The sequence below is a fragment of the Pinus tabuliformis genome, chromosome 3_1 (assembly GCF_031772625.1).
Source record: "Pinus tabuliformis cultivar Carrire ecotype Pingquan chromosome 3_1, CPIR1, whole genome shotgun sequence".
NCBI lineage: Eukaryota > Viridiplantae > Streptophyta > Pinopsida > Pinales > Pinaceae > Pinus > Pinus tabuliformis.
In genome coordinates, this window is record NC_142301.1 from 969757356 (window position 1) to 969773842 (window position 16487).

The 16487-nt window shown below is 32.4% G+C and overlaps 1 pseudogene; it reads right to left on the reverse strand.

The window, feature by feature from the left end:
* Window positions 1-744: 744 nt before the first annotated feature.
* On the reverse strand, window positions 745-833 carry LOC149191063 (U6 spliceosomal RNA; annotated as a pseudogene).
* Between the last annotated feature and the right edge of the window lie 15654 nt (window positions 834-16487).

Sequence of the window (16487 nt, forward strand, 5' to 3'; positions counted from 1 at the left end):
ATAGAGATCACTATAATTGAAAAAATATTATAAATTTTATTTTCAAATATGACGAATAAAAATTAAGTCAATTATTTAACATCACTCGTAAAGATAAGATGAAGATCACTGTAAATAAAAAATAAAAATTTGAGATAAGATAAGTATGTTGGTGGAGATCACTAAAGAATCGTGATAAGGACGGCAGTGGGGATCACTAAGAAAATGGCCTCTATGAATTGCTTCGTTTCGTGATAAGTGAAGTGATTTGATTGCTTCCATGTTGTTGGGAACTACCTGTCCTTACATAACGGGATGTGCCCTAATATATAGTACTTTTCTTGTTTTCATAACACAACAAAAGTGTGTTTATGGATTAAAATTTCAAAACTGGTACCGTGAAACCTTATATATTGTAAAGTAATTTTATTGTGCTTGCATATTGAAGGCAATGACGTCTCTAGAAGATTCGACAACATAAGATATTAAAACAGGTATCGTTAATTTCTCTTCGTTAAGAAATGATTGGATGGTTCTTCGTTAATTTTTACACAAGACGAGGACAAATGTAACAAAGAAAAAAGTATCCGGTGCGGGATTTTTCGTTACTTCGTTTATTTCCTAGGTGTGGGTTTTTACGTTACATTGTTTACGTGACATTGTTTCTTTCGATGGAGAAATTTTGGCTTTTTTAAAATTTGAACCATTTCTCGGACCCATGTTAATTTTTTCTATATAGTTTATTAAAATTCTCTGAAGAGATAAATAAATTTCGATTATTTTGCGATTTGTACTTATCATCTTAAGAAGGGGCTATGTTAATCTTATCTATACTGTTCCAATTTTAGTGGATGTTTTTTAATAGATTTGTTAATTTGAACACTTTAAATATACAAAAGTTCAATATTTCACAGTGATACATTTTGGAAAACTAGCAGAAAAAGTTTCCTCTAAAATAGCATGGCACATTAAAATGTACATATTAAAATATAAAAACATTATATTAATATGCAATGGAAAGTCTCTAGGTGGGGATATAAAAACATGATATTAATATGTAATGGAAAATTTTTTAGTGGGACCACTGAGTGATTGGCAAAATGTGATATTATCCTATTTTTTTAGTTCCAAATCCCACCTCCCTTATCCTCGTGAATTCTGGGCACTTGCTAATTGATAAGTCATAAATTAGCCACTAGATTTAATCTTGGGTCTCGCCCATATCACTCCAACAAGTTATGAACCGATGGATATATTCTTGGTTTTATAGTGGGAGTCACTAGATTTAATCTTGGGGCTCGCCCATATCACTCCAACAAGTTATGGATAGATCAACCATATTACACAATGCAATTCAGGAAATACCTCACAAAACTCCAACAAGTTACCAATCCACCATGGTTAAAAATAAAAAAATTGCAATGTAAACCATTTACATTGTACACTCTACAATAGCATACATCACTCTCAAATAGGATTTCACTATTTGCACAAAGCAATAGCATAAACAACCTTTTCCATGAAAGTAGGGTAACTCCAACCATGTTAGAAAACCAATAACATGTGCATAAATAGAAAACCATGATTGATATAACATGTTAATCCCCTACACCATACTTGACCATTTCCATGTCACATTAGAAGCCCATTACGCCATCTCCACTCTTCAGGTCTAACATGTCATTAATTCATTGTGATTTGACACCCTCTTGTCTATCTTGTAATTCATCTTTTAAATTTTTCAAAATATGTTTTTAGTTGTCATTTCAAAGTGTATGCAAAACTATTTTGACCCGAACTAATATAATACTAGTGACTTCATGCTAAAATTAAAAAATACTTATTTAATATTGATTGAAAGGCTTGGTTAACACTAATGCTGTACAACCAACATTTTGACCAGTAAATATGGGTGACTTCATGCTAAAATTAAAAAAATAGTTATTTAATATTTTTTGAAAGGCTCAGGTTAGCACCAATGTTGTCTTTGTACAAAGACATTAAATACCACAGGTCATGAGTCAATGAACAATGGAGTTTTTTTTTATAATATTTTTTTTAAAATTCATAGTAATCATGAGTTATAATAGAATAAAATTTTATGAAGTGACTACAAGTACATCACCATTATTGCGAGGGTTGATAATAAGTAATAACATATTCAATTTGATAAACAAACAAATTAAAAATAAATAGATTAAATTATTTTTTAAAAATAATAAGTGTCAATATGTAATATTCAACTATAATTTTTTTTTTTTCAAATGGAAACTAATATGAATTTCACCAAAAACCCAATACAATATCCATTACCTGCCACAAAATAATAATATAATAAGCACATCTTCACTTTTTAGTTTTTTATGTTTTGTATTAATAATATACCTACATTGTTTGTTTAAATGTTTTTTCGATCATACATAATATGGGATGTATGTTATAAGTAATATGAATTATCATAAATAAATGATATGAATTATTATAACGTGAATAATATAATATAATATAATATGAATTAAAATTTATATTTATATAAAATGATTTTTATATAATTGTAATATATACAATATATCTAAATAATATGATTTAGAATAATATATACTTATATTATAATATATTGAATGTTAATATATATACATATATATTTATATATATATTTTAAAGGGATATGGAACATAGAGATGTTGCATGAAAACCAAGTTAAATGAAAGTAGCTAAACAACTGAAAGGAAGAAGTCATCAAAACCAAACATCCAAATGATGGAAGTCATCGAAATTTAGAATCATGAGTGGAGTATGTCAAAAATTCTTTCAATAGAAAATTGTTGAAAGAAGCACATTGAAAAAAATATCATTCAAAGAGAGACTAAATTTATGCTATCAAGATTGACATGCAGAAATCAAATAAGATGAAGCAATGAAAGTGAAAACTGCAAGGACCATAACGAAAGATATGTCAAAACATGATCGAAACCCAAAGAACCAAAAATCTCAAAAGCGAAATAATAAGGTAGGAGGAACCATCAACCGCACAAGTGCTAATAAAAAGGGGAGTTTATCAAAAATTATAATGGGGGCCGCTTCATTTTGAGTCAAAATATAGGGAAGTTGTTGGCGAGATAACACATAGCCACTCGCATCTGTCTCCACTTCGAAGGGTTTTTGCAAGTTCAGTAAAGCTAGAACGAGTGCTTGGATTATCTTATTCTTTAGCTCCTCAAAGGCCCTCTATTGACCCTTTCCCCACAGGAAAATCTTGGCACTTGTTTTTATGGCATGGAGTGGTGCTGCTACTACTGAAAATGATGCTATGAATTTCCTCAGGTATTGTGTTTCCCCAAAAAAAACTCTTGGCCTTAAAAACATTGTGGGAACCAACCACTTCATGATGGCCTCCATCTTGGCATGATCTATTTTCAACTCTCCTCCTTGTATCACATACCTTAGATACACCAAATACTATTGTGCAAACTCATGCTTCTTGAGATTTACTAGCAGTTGGTGCTTCTATAATGTCTCCATCATTTGCGTCAAATGTGAGATGTGCTCCTTTCAAAGAGTACTATATATCAATATCATCCAATATACAATAACCAATGAATCTATAAAATGACACATTATAACATTCATTAACCTCATAAATGTAGTTGTAGGTCGAATGATATGACTGACCACTCATACAAATGTCCTTTCCTAGTTTTGAAGGCGATCTTTAAGGTATCTTCTTCTCTAACTCGAACTTGGTGATATCCAGACTTTAAATATGGTGAAGTGTTTCATTCACTGCCATTGATCCAACAAATCATCAATCCTAGGCAAGGGGTACCTATTCTTGAATTTGATTTTGTTCATTGCTCTATAATCAATACACATTAGCCAAGTCCCATCTTTTCTTGGTGTTATGATGATATGTTACCCACATGGTCATGTAATTAGTCAAATGACACCATGTTCCAATAACTGTTGCAATTGTTTCATCACCTCCCTTGCTTTGATAATAGGTTGCCTATACAACCCAATGTTTGGAAATGGGGATTCCGGAAATAGTTGAATCTCGTGCTCCACTTCCCTCTTGGGTGATAACTCTTTAGGATTTTGGAACACAACCTTGTATGCATGTAGAAACTCTTCCAGTAGTTGTTTTTTTTCTTAGTACACCTCTTCAAGGATACCTTTTCTCTCACTGAATCTTCTATAGATTGATTCTCTCTTAAAAATAATAAAATAATTCTCTTTCTAGAACTAATCAATTTCTTGGCTTGGTTGGTACTTACCAGTGAAATTTTTGACTTTCCTTTGTGCACGTTGATGGTGAACTATTTTTCATCCTTGACGAGACGATACTAGTTAGCTCCCCGCATGAAGATTTGATCCCACATGTACATGTAGGAATTTCCAAACACCACTCCACATACATCAAGGGGAACTACATCTAGTTTTAATTCATTAATAAAATAAACATTGATAGAAAATCTAATTTTGCACTATTTTGTTACCTTTATCTTTGTATCCTTATTTACCCATCCCAACGGACATGGGCTTGGGAGATCATGAACTTCCAATCCTAATTTGTTGACCAGCTCTACTACAATGAAATTTTTCTGTGATCCTAAGTCAAACAACGAATCAATATTGGTCTTTTTAAATTGTATCGTAAAATGGAAGAGCGTGGTTTATTTGTTCTCTTCCTATTGTTGAAGGCTACTTAGATTCACCTCCTTCTACAATGATGTACATTGATATTCTCATCCACGTCCGAGTTTCTTTCAACCTAGTTTTTTGAATAAGTGGCCATGATATTGTTTTTCTTATTATCTTTCTTTTTGTTTTTCGAGTTAAGATCTGAATGAAACTTCCAACACTTCTCCTTCATATGACCGTTAATGTTATAATGGTTGCAATGGTTGTCGTGTTTTTATCTTTTCCTCCTTTCCACTTCTTCTTCCGCTCCTTAGAAGTATATTTTTACTGCATATGCTTTGATCCACTTGATTGTCCTTTCTTTAGGCCTATGTTCTCTAGGTATTGTGCATGTGCACAAGTATTGTCCACCAATATGGGATTGAACAACATCACTTACTTCCACAAATGGGTGTGTATCTAGACCCTCTAGATATTTGAGGTGTACATTTGGGTTATTTTGGGAGATATCCAACATTATGGTCATCTTTCTAGATTTTTTGACATAATCATGCACACTCTCCCCTTGCTTTTGCTTGAAGTAATACCACCAAATCCATTGGTCCTCTACATACCCAATAGGGTAAAATTGTGACTTTACGAGCGTTTTAAAGTCCTCCCACTTAGTCATCGGAGGATCTCTATCTAACCTCAAGGTCTTAGTGTGGATTTCCCACCAAGTTAGGGCATGATCCTCTAATTTCAGTTGCGCAAATGAATTCTTTTATTCTTCCTCGATATGATGAACACCAAAATAAATTTCTAATTGTTTCAACCAAATATTTAGCTTCAAAGAGTCAACTTCACCCTAATATGGCATAATATCAACATTTGCTTCCATTTTTAACAAGGGTTGTGAATTGTTCACAACACTTGAACTTGGTTGATCCTTTTCAGGTTTTTACTTTGGCTCGTTTTTTCTTTCTTCCTGATCTCCCCTCTAATCAGACCTCTACATTAGAACCCCCGTCTTTAGTGAATAACCCAAACTTATTATTCAGGGCGATTGTTATCACTAGGCTAGACAGGCTAGGCTGTGTCAACCTCCAACCAAGTGTAACTATTTCAAACCAACTTTTGACTGGAAGTTAGCCCTTCCAATTTAAGAGGGCTCTCTCAATATACTTAAAAATTTAATTATGATAAGCTCAAAAATTCAGATGGCTAACTCTGTTTTTTCATGTGATTTTGTAGGTGAAGGAAAATGTTATGATTGTCACCATTGGACATGGGGCCAAATTACAGAAATGGAAAACAACAGAGTTTAATGGAAGTTGAGGCATCTTTGGCTTTAAAATTAATATCAAATGAACATTCACAGTCATACATAGTATGTGAAGGAAATTGGAGCACTTAACAAGAATTCCAAGTAATCAAAATACTATGAATATTGATAATAAAACAGAAAAAACATAGTAAGAGCACATGAAGCCATACATGAATCTCAGGTACAAAAACAAAGTTGCTACAATATTTATATTAACTGGATCAAAGGGTTACATAGGGTCAGCTTCTCACATTATCGATCAACCCCCTTTAGAGTCAAGGAACTACAAATATATAGAGTAAGACCATAATCATGTCATTAATTACAAAAATCTGCCACTTGGGCTAGATTTGATCAAACGGTTGTGAGACTTTATCCTACTTGACACCCATTGAGAAAACCTAGGTATTTCTATTTTACATAATTTGAATCCAAGTAGGACTCTTCTACCATAAATGAACTCAAACGAATTCTGTTTGATGGAGCTTATCGAACCAAACTAATTTTCTGAAGTGCTAGGGTTGATGTGCCTCATGCCACGTGGATATGTTGACCTAGTTGACTTTGTTGAGCTGGACCTCCACTAAGTCGAATTTCAAAATTTCTGGCTAGGAAAATTTCTGTAAAATAGGCCTAAAATAAAAGTGAGTATTCTCCAAACCCTTATAGTTGTGTAAAACATGAGAGAGGTTTTTGTAGATGAGCCTGTGATGAACAAAAACCTCCTTCAGATTTCCAAAATTCCTTTTCATTTGGTCATAAAGTGAGCCCGAAGTTGACTACTAAAATAATCATTTCCAGAATTTTCGTAGCAGATTTTGGTAGCAAATTTCAAAAACCACCCCATGCTGTCATTTTGATGCCTTTTTTGATTATGGGGTGTTTAGTAATGTTTTTTTAATTAAAATCATGCTATAAAAACTCTCTCAACTAAAATTTTTGTTGCTTTTCTTTCCATGGAAAGCTACAGCAGTTTCGTAGCAAACTTTGGTAGCAACTTTCAAAAAACACTCTTATGCTACCTCTTTTCTCTCTCTGCTAGTTTTGAGGTCTTCTTTGATGTTTATAAGCTAAACATAGGCCTTTAGAACTATCTTTGCTGAGCTTTAGACCAGCCTTAACCTCCATGGAAAGCTACAACAATTTCATAGCAAATTCTCAGCTTCATTATGGGCAGTTGCTACGAAAGTTCCTAAATTTTGAGTTTTTATAGTTTTCATGATTCTTAATGCCTCCTTATGACTCCTAATATCATGTTGACTATATATATGGCTGAGTTGACTGGTTTAGGTATAGTGAAGACAAAAATTGAGAATTTTACCATATCATGGAGTAGCATCTACTTGTGCTTGCAAATATTTGACTTGAGTTTGCAACTTCCTTCTGTCAGCTTGTAGCCACCTGTTCCTTCTATACATATGCTTCAACATCTTTTGCAGTGGTATAATTCTCTTTGTCTTTTCCTAGCCTTTTCTACAATTTCCTCATCGAAATCTAGTTGCTCCAACACTTGCTTCTTCATTTCTTCAACTTCCAATTTGGCCTCTATTAGCTCTTCTCATGAATTTCTGTTTGTGTTATGGATGCAACACGTGGGAGATCCTTCCTTCCACCTGCAAATCAATTTGAGAACACCTAGACCACACTATGACAATGAAACCAATTCAAAGTGAAAGGAAAACAATGGAGAATGCTTTGTTGTGTGAATGTTTTGGGGATAAAAATAAAAAAAGGTGAACTCTGACACGTAATGATACTCCATCGTGACTCAGACCCATGATTTATTTTTAACCGTTACTAATCAACAGGTTGGGTTTTGTAGCAAAACAGGTGGCATATGTGATAGCTTTGCTACAGAAGTTTCAGGCACTTTCGTAGCAAATACTCTGTTCTCATAACTAAATTTGCTACGAATCTGGACAAAAGTTCCTTATTGGCTAAATGAAAATTATGAACAAGTGAGACTGACATAAACGATGATTTGGAACCTGAATCATACTGTGGACCTCAATTACGTTCATGCTGACTCTACACAATGACTAGGTGATCAAATAGACATTTTTGTGAATGAATTTTATTTTAAGAAAATTGAAAACCCTAACTAATTTAACCAGTTGATTCAAAAACTAACTCCAAGGGTTATCATGGATAACAAAGACCATGATGAGATTCATTTTATGGTTTACATCTGCAACATGTGCTTCTATCTGCGAAAACATCTCCTTTGCAGGATCACGAGGGTTATTCATAGATTCGTTGACCATAACAATGATTTTATGAATTTTGGCTTAGCTGATCTAGATCCCATGCAAATCTCCACAATATATCGAAATAAACATGCTTCGATACCAATATGATTTGTAAATTGTTGTGGATATTTCACTAGACAATTTGTCACAACAAATTTGATAAATTATACTTAAAAATCCAAAATCTATACTTTAGGAGTTTATTTCTGTTTAGATTAATGAATTTTTAAATTACTATTTTTTTTTGGTAGGTACATGCTTCGATACCAATATGATTTGTAAATTGTTGTGGATATTTCACTAGACAATTTGTCACAACAAATCTGATAAATTATACTTAAAAATCCAAAATCTATACTTTAGGAGTTTATTTCTGTTTAGTTTTTTTTGGTAGGTAAGCACCCACGGGGGATTTGAACCAGTGACCTATCGCAAGGAGTGCCTTAATAGTGCACCCATTCACCATCAGTCCAAAGCCCCATGGGCTTGTAAATTACTATTTATTACATATGCATGTAGACTATAATTATGTGTGGGAAATATATAACCTTGAAATAATAACTCACAAACCATGAAAGACAAAAGTTATAGCTTGGGAAATCCCTATGGGGGAAAACCTAGCTAGAATGTGAGGTCGCTTTGATCTTTTTTTTTTTTTGAATAGAATATGATTGTGAGCACAAAGAAGTAAGCCGTGTGGCCTGTGGCCTAGTAGTGCAAAAATCCTCTTTGTGTGCTCTCTCCCTATCCCTCTCAGCTACTCGTCTACGGAACAAATACATTCGAAAAGAATCAAACCCGTTTTCCTCCTAATGGCTCAGTTATAACATAACCCAATATCCTACTAGTGGTTAGGTTTGACTTCGTCAACTCTTAACTAGGGTTAGAGTATAGACTCTTCTAGAGTCTTCTTCATCATGATCACGTGGATAGTCCCTTTTCCATGAATAATGAGCGCTAATGTGGCATCCTCTCAAATTAGGGTGGCCAAAACTAGAAGGTCAACTTTTGAGTGGATTACTTTTGCATGCAAACTCTGATTGAGGTGATTCTTGCCCTATTAAAAAGTATTTGCATGTACAATAGGAAAAAAAGGTGCGGGGCTAAAGTGACAACATTTTACCCCCCTAAAAATGTCGTTTGATGCCTCAAAATGCTCCTAAAAGGTTTCATACCTCAATTTTTTAAACTAGGTCTTGCAGGTAAAAATGGTTCTATGTGTTGATTCCTCCACTTTTTCCAATATGAAGGCATTGAGATGGCAGACAAACAATCTAATGATCTAATCCAGATGACCACTAGGCATACCAATGCGGCCTTTCACACATCGCACAAGGCTAGTCATTTGTTTGAACCATCAACATCACAATGAGTGTCTTAACAACACCCCCTATCACCAACTGATCTCCACCTGAGGGGCTATATAAAATTGGAGGACGTGGGGGTGGGATTGATTTTTTTATGTGTGCATGAATCATGGGACCTTTTAATGTAATCTCTATGGGTGCAATCACATTTTTGCCTACTACCTTAGGGTGCCCCCATGGCTTCATGTTAAGCCTTCATGGTAATTGAACCTTTTCTTTTCCAACTAGGTTGAGCATAAGTTAGGACCAATCCCAATGTTGAATGGAAAAATGATCAATCTAATTTATGGGATGTTGTCTGTTATGTGAGGCTTTAAGTCAACCATCAAATTAAGATATGAAACCCAATAATTTGTGGGACATGTGACTACTAAATTTTAAAGAAGTATACATACTACTCTATCCCACACCTAATAATTTGTGGGACATTTGACTTCTAAAATTTAAAGAAATATACATACTAGTTTTAAATGTATATGAAACAAAAACATATATTTTCAACTATTTAACCTAAAACTTGTCAATTTATTTTAACTCCTAATTTATCACAAATTAACCATTATTTTATATATATATATATAACCCTCCATTTATCAAATATAAAAGAAATCTTTATACATATCAATTCTATAAATTTATCTTAACTCCTAATTTAAGTGTATAGAAGCATCCAAGTTTAAAAAAAAATAAAAATCAACCTCGGGTTTTTTTTTTTTCACAAACTTCGAATATTGCAGGGCCAGGTCCATATACCACGTGTTTCTGAGCTTCCGAGGATGTGATGTGAGAAAAGGTTTTGTGGATCATCTGTACCAGGTTCTCACAAGAGCAGGCTTACGGGTATTCCTCGACACCCACAGTCTCAAGAGGGAGGACGACATCTATGCCGCCTTAGAAACAGCAATTGAAGTCAGTCACATTTTGATTCCCGTCTTCTCTCCAAATTACGCACAATCTGTGTGGTGTCTTAGAGAAACCTCTCTTTTGGCACGTCAACTACTACTGCAGAGCCAAGGGATTGGGTCCACCATAGCCATTCCTTGTTTTATAAGTTCACTTCTTCGCAGGTTCGGCGGCCGGAGCAACGTGGAGGCCCCTTTGCCACAGCATTCGAAAAGCATGAGAGCAGTGGGAGATTCAGCGCCCAGGAAATCTGTGAGTGGAAGGTTGCACTCTTCGAACTCTGTCGTGCCTCTGGCTGGTCACTTCAAGAAGATTTCAATGGGTGGGTACCTCACTCACTACATTCCCTCCTCTCCTCTTATTTATCTCTCTACTTCAGCTTTTTCTCTCTTGAAAAGTTATTTTGTTATTAGAGATTGCTAGGTTAGTTATCTCTCCGTTTCAGCTTTTATTTTGAAAACTTGACATTTTGTTTCCTCTATTCTTATTTATATCTCTATTTCAGTTTTTTGCTTCTGAAAAATTGACATTTTGTTATTGGAGATTTCCGAATTAAAACGGTGTAAATTTTGTTCTCCCTTCACATTTTCAAAATCCATACATTGCATTGCAGGTACGAAGCATCTCTGGTGAACAGTGTGGTTGACGAAGTGGCCAAGCTTTGTAACACTGCCCACAGCAGGTCGCCGTCAATTTAATCTTTACTACATTGAACCGTGGCCCATGAAATGTCCATAACAATTTATTCTAATTGAAACACATTTGTAATTTACCAGGTTCGAAAGCCATTGTCCTCCCATACATATCATTGTTTTTCCCATAAATTTTGGTGGTTATTTCATTTTTGTAATTTCTTATGTGCAGGGATAGAATTTGACGGGTAAATTATTTGTTTTTTCATAAATTTTGGTGGTTATTCCATTTTTGTAATTTTTTAAGTTTTGTAATTTTTTATGACTTATTTTAGGGATGGAATTTGACAAATAAATTTTCTGTTATGGTGATTTTCTCATCAAATACAAGTAAGAAAATTGCAAAATAGTCTAATTTTTTTTTCTTAAATTTATAAATACTGGTGTGTCTTTTTTGAAATTCCAACCCTACTTACCTGTCATGCTTGTGTGACTTTCACTTCTGGTGAAAAAATCGCTTTGTTTTTCCACTTGCAGGGATAAAGTGAGCCATTCTTGATTAATTAGGATAGTGAGTTCGAGAATATTTTAAATTTGGAGAGACGAGAATGAAGTCAAATGGACTGTGATTTCTAAATATTTTCAATCTAATCTAATTTTAAAATATTTTGGAAATTTATAATCATCTAATCTAAAATATTTTTGAAATCGATAATCGAGTTAAGTTGAACCGATTTCAAATTGATAATCGAGTTAAGTTGAACTGATAGATTTTGTTTTTACATTTAAAATTAAGTTTATACTTTATTGATATAAAAAATTTAATTAACCATTATTATATTGCATATTTATATGTTAATTAAATTCATGTAATATAATAATTTTTTATGTAATAAATTGAACATGTATATTTTTAATATAAAATATATAAATGTTTATTTCTGGAAAAAAATATTTATACTTTTTTTATTTTATTTTTAATAATATTTTAATTATAATTTTAAATAAATATATTTTAAAAATAAAATTAATTTATATTAAACTTATTTTTTCCGATTTATTATATTAAATTTCTTTCAAAAGACTGTAAATATGGTTATCATATTTTACGATAATTTTTATTTATTTATTTTTATATATATTTAGTCTTGTATATTTTTGTTTTATTTGATTTATTTTCTATTAATTATTTTTAATTTAAATTAATTTATTTCTATTAATTATTTTTATTTTTTTCTCAATTAGAGTTTTGACTTCTCTCCTTGTTTGGAGTTTGACTATGATTTTTTTTCTTCATAGCTTTTTTTAATGTAGTTGTCTTTAGTGCGATTGTTTGGACTTTCTGGTGCACCAATCCATATAAAAAAATTGAGGTGAAATCTTGATTTGTGTTATTTAAACTGGTTTTTTAACTGCATATTTGGATTCAACGCCCTGAAAAACCCCTAAGACACTTTGATTATGCAGGGATTACCCATCAAGCTTGTGATCTCAATGAGAAATTTGACGGTAAAAACTTTCAAAAAATCCCAAGACAACTCCTTTTTTAATATTTGATTTTAATATATTAATTTTAATATTATTTTTCAAAAACCAACCATTTAATATAGTGGTTACTTGATAATATTTGTTATATAGCAATTAGTTATTAATATTTATTTTTAATAAATTAATATCGTAATTTAAATATTATAAATTAATAAACTATTATCTTAATTTAAATATTATTTTTCAGAAAATCGCTGTTTAATATAACTACTACTTAATAATATTTGTTTTTAACCCTTTGTCATGGTTTGCTTCTTCATTTGGTCCTAATCATGAACCACAGTTATTGGTTCGAAACACATATTTGTTTTTAAGCCGTTTTCATGGTTTCCCTCTTCATGTAGTCCTAATCATGAAGCACACTTGCCGGTTCTAAAAACATCAACCAAAGATTATCTTATGTGATTTCCACTAAAAGAGGTTGCTCTACTTATTATTACATAAAAACATGTCTGCAGAGACTTTATAAACACATGATTAGATTAATATAATATTAATTTCTCTTAACTATATTAATTTTTTTATTATTTTTTAATATTAATAATTTTTAATATAATTATAAAATAATTAAAATTAAAATTTTTTATTTTATTATTTATAAGAAGTAAATTAAATTGATTTTCATATTAATTATAGAAAATAAAATCGTCTATTATTTGTGTTAATTATTATTTAAAAATTAAAAAAAATTGTAAAAAATAAAACGATATATTATTTTACTATCGAATGTATAGTTCGCACATTAATCAATGCTTATGCCTTTACATCAAAAGAAGGATATAAATCCATGCCTATCGACCAGGCTCTGCCATGTAAGGGGTTGCGGTTTGATTAATAAATGTTAAATTTAAACAGAGTTATAGACATAAGTGATGTGATTTTATAGTTTGTGTTTTTATTTTTTATTTTTTAATTAGGTAGAGATGTATTAAAATGGTGGATTTGATTGGTATAATTTACATAATTTTGAAGTTTATATTTTTTTATTGATTATAAATTTTAAATGTTTTTGGTATATATTTTTGAACAAATTTCACAATCCAAGTGCACTAAAAATATTTCAAAAGGCTGAAGCATGTTACATCTATTATACAGAGTATAAAAATCATTGAAGCGTGTTACAGCTATTATAGAGAGTATAAAGATCATTGAAGCATGATAAAAGAGTATAATGCGGTTTCAATGTTTGATGACCACAACAGTAGAAATGACATTTTGAAGGGACCAGGCCAGTTGCAGGGCGCAGAACAAATGGAGTCTCTTGTCTAGACTTATAGTTGGCTCTATCAAACCCATCATTCGGAGCTAAGTGATTCAACACTATTAGCTTTTGTATGCCTCTGGCTCTGGATAGGATGCGGATAACTGAAATTCTGAGGTTTTCGTGTTGTCGTAGTGGTCCGCTCTGGATTTCGAACTAGAAAATCGAGCTCCACAAACGTTCGCACGCTGGACCCTTTAAACGAGGAATAACTTTACTTAAAAAATAAGAAAATTTTGTAAGATTATATAAAGTCTTGCAATTTTTTTTTGGAAATCTTATTACCGTAGTCAAGTTTTATGATTTTGGGTGCTTCAGGATTTTGATGGTTTTCACTATCGTCGGAATGATTCAAATACGCTGAAAACTAGATTTCTCGAAATTTTTAACCCGAAAGAATTTCACCATCCCAACAAAATTGTGATCAAAATCACGTTAGAGCCTTTGAATCCTTTGAATTAATTGGAAGGAGACATTGTTGCAGCTGCCCTTGAAGTTGCATTTCCAAAGCGAAAGCACGGAAAGGCAATATGTAAGCAGACGTACATTGAACTGAACTGTCCTGCAGCTAGAGAGTGGGAGAAACCCGCCCAGGAAACGCTGAAAATAAATCCAAGTCAATGAGTCTAAAATAAATCTTGGATTTTCCCCAAAATATCTGTAATTTTCCCGGAATTTAGCAGTTCGTTTGAGGACACTATTTATTTTTGAGAATGTGTAGCAGTGCTTTGGGTGTTTTCGGCAGAATATGTTGGGTTAGCAGTTGCTGTTGGCAGTGATGAGACATAGTAGACCTGAGGCCTGAACAGTTTGTGCGTTCAGTGGGACAGAGGTAATCGGTAATTCGGTTTACCTTTAGGATTTTTTTGACATGTTGGGAGAGTAATATATTCTTCTTAATCACAGAATTTTAATGGTAAAACCTGTTGTCCACGGATTTTAGTAATTGTTTTTAAAAAAAGGGAGAGATTAAAATGTGATCCGCACACATAAATACAAATTATACATTGATAAATTCACAAGAAATAAAATTTACTTATTTTATTTAATATTTTTTGTTATATAATATAATCAGTAAATTATTAGACACTTTTATAGTTTCTATATTGTTTTTTATTGTGTTTTTTTATTAATGACCATATTAAAGTTACTCTATGATCAAGTCAAGTTTATCTTAATAATCTTACAAGGATCAAGTCAAGTTTATCTTAATTACCACACCTCTTAAACTTGATTTTGGGAGATTTATTTGGTCCTAATATATTTGTTGAAGTCCATATGAAAGAGTTACTATCCATCATAGTACATGTGTAACTCATAGGTGTATCCACCAATTTTTTAGGACATTTTTTCTAGTATATGGTTCATCAACCATCCCATACCTCGACATCGCACATTCCCTCCTCAAGTTAACATACTAGTACACCTCTGACCCTCATACCTATTCAAGTGGTCGATTCAAATAATTTGATCATACATAATTCCATCTGCCACCACACTCAACTTGTATGTCTAATTAATAGGTCTTACAACAAATTAACCTCGAGTTAACACATGAGTACACTTGCCACCTTTGTACCTATTCAAGTGATTCATTCCACAATTTGATCTTCCATCCTCTCTGTGCATGAGAAGATGACATCATAGGCCACTTCACTATAACATGTATCTTTAATAACAAGTTTTACAACAATTTTAGGAAATACATTCTTGCTATGATTAAGATTTACAACTCTAAAATGTTCATACACTACTATGAATCTCCGTAACATGTTGGGTTTTTCACCAAACCTCAACACAATCAACTCTATCTTGCTTCCCGACTCCATCTTTGTTACTATGTATGTTAAAAAAAATCAAAATATAATCGAAGGAACTCCAGATAAAATGTAAACTTACACACACAATGAAGAATAATAAATCAAATGGAAAATTATTAATAGTGAAAAAAAAATGTTAAACTACAAATACATCCACGTGACCTTTCTCTTGCTATACCTCCTCCAGTTAATGTTGATCGTCCGCACCCTCATTATCATTAAATATCCCCTTTCTAGCTAGTTCTCTGAATCAAATATTTCAAAAGATGAATCTAATGAGGGTGATGATCTCATGCTTGTGGCCATTAGTAAAAAACCATCGTTGATTCTGTAATCGTCAGCCCTTGCCATTCTCAGGTTGTGCTTCTCTCTAACGGCCTTGAGCTCGACAGACTGAAAATCTACACAATCACCGACTCCTTCTCCAAGCCACCATTGGGGCGCGATTTGTTTGGTAATTATTGTAAAATGCATTACCCATTGATTTCTATAGGCTTTTCTCTTGAGCCATTCATCGCTAACCTTTTGCTATATTTTTAATTAAAATATGATACACACATTTAAACACACAATAACATTCAAATGGTTATCTTAATGTGTTAGACCTTTATTATCTGATCTGTAAATGTTTTTGGCATTTTTGTAGTCTATGTATTGCTTTTTACCATGCCCTCATCGTTTAAATAGAATACAGGACAATAAATTACCATGGCCAAAGCTATAACTCACTCGAATCAGTAACTTGACTTTATGATAGAGTCAAGTTAACTCTAATATTAAT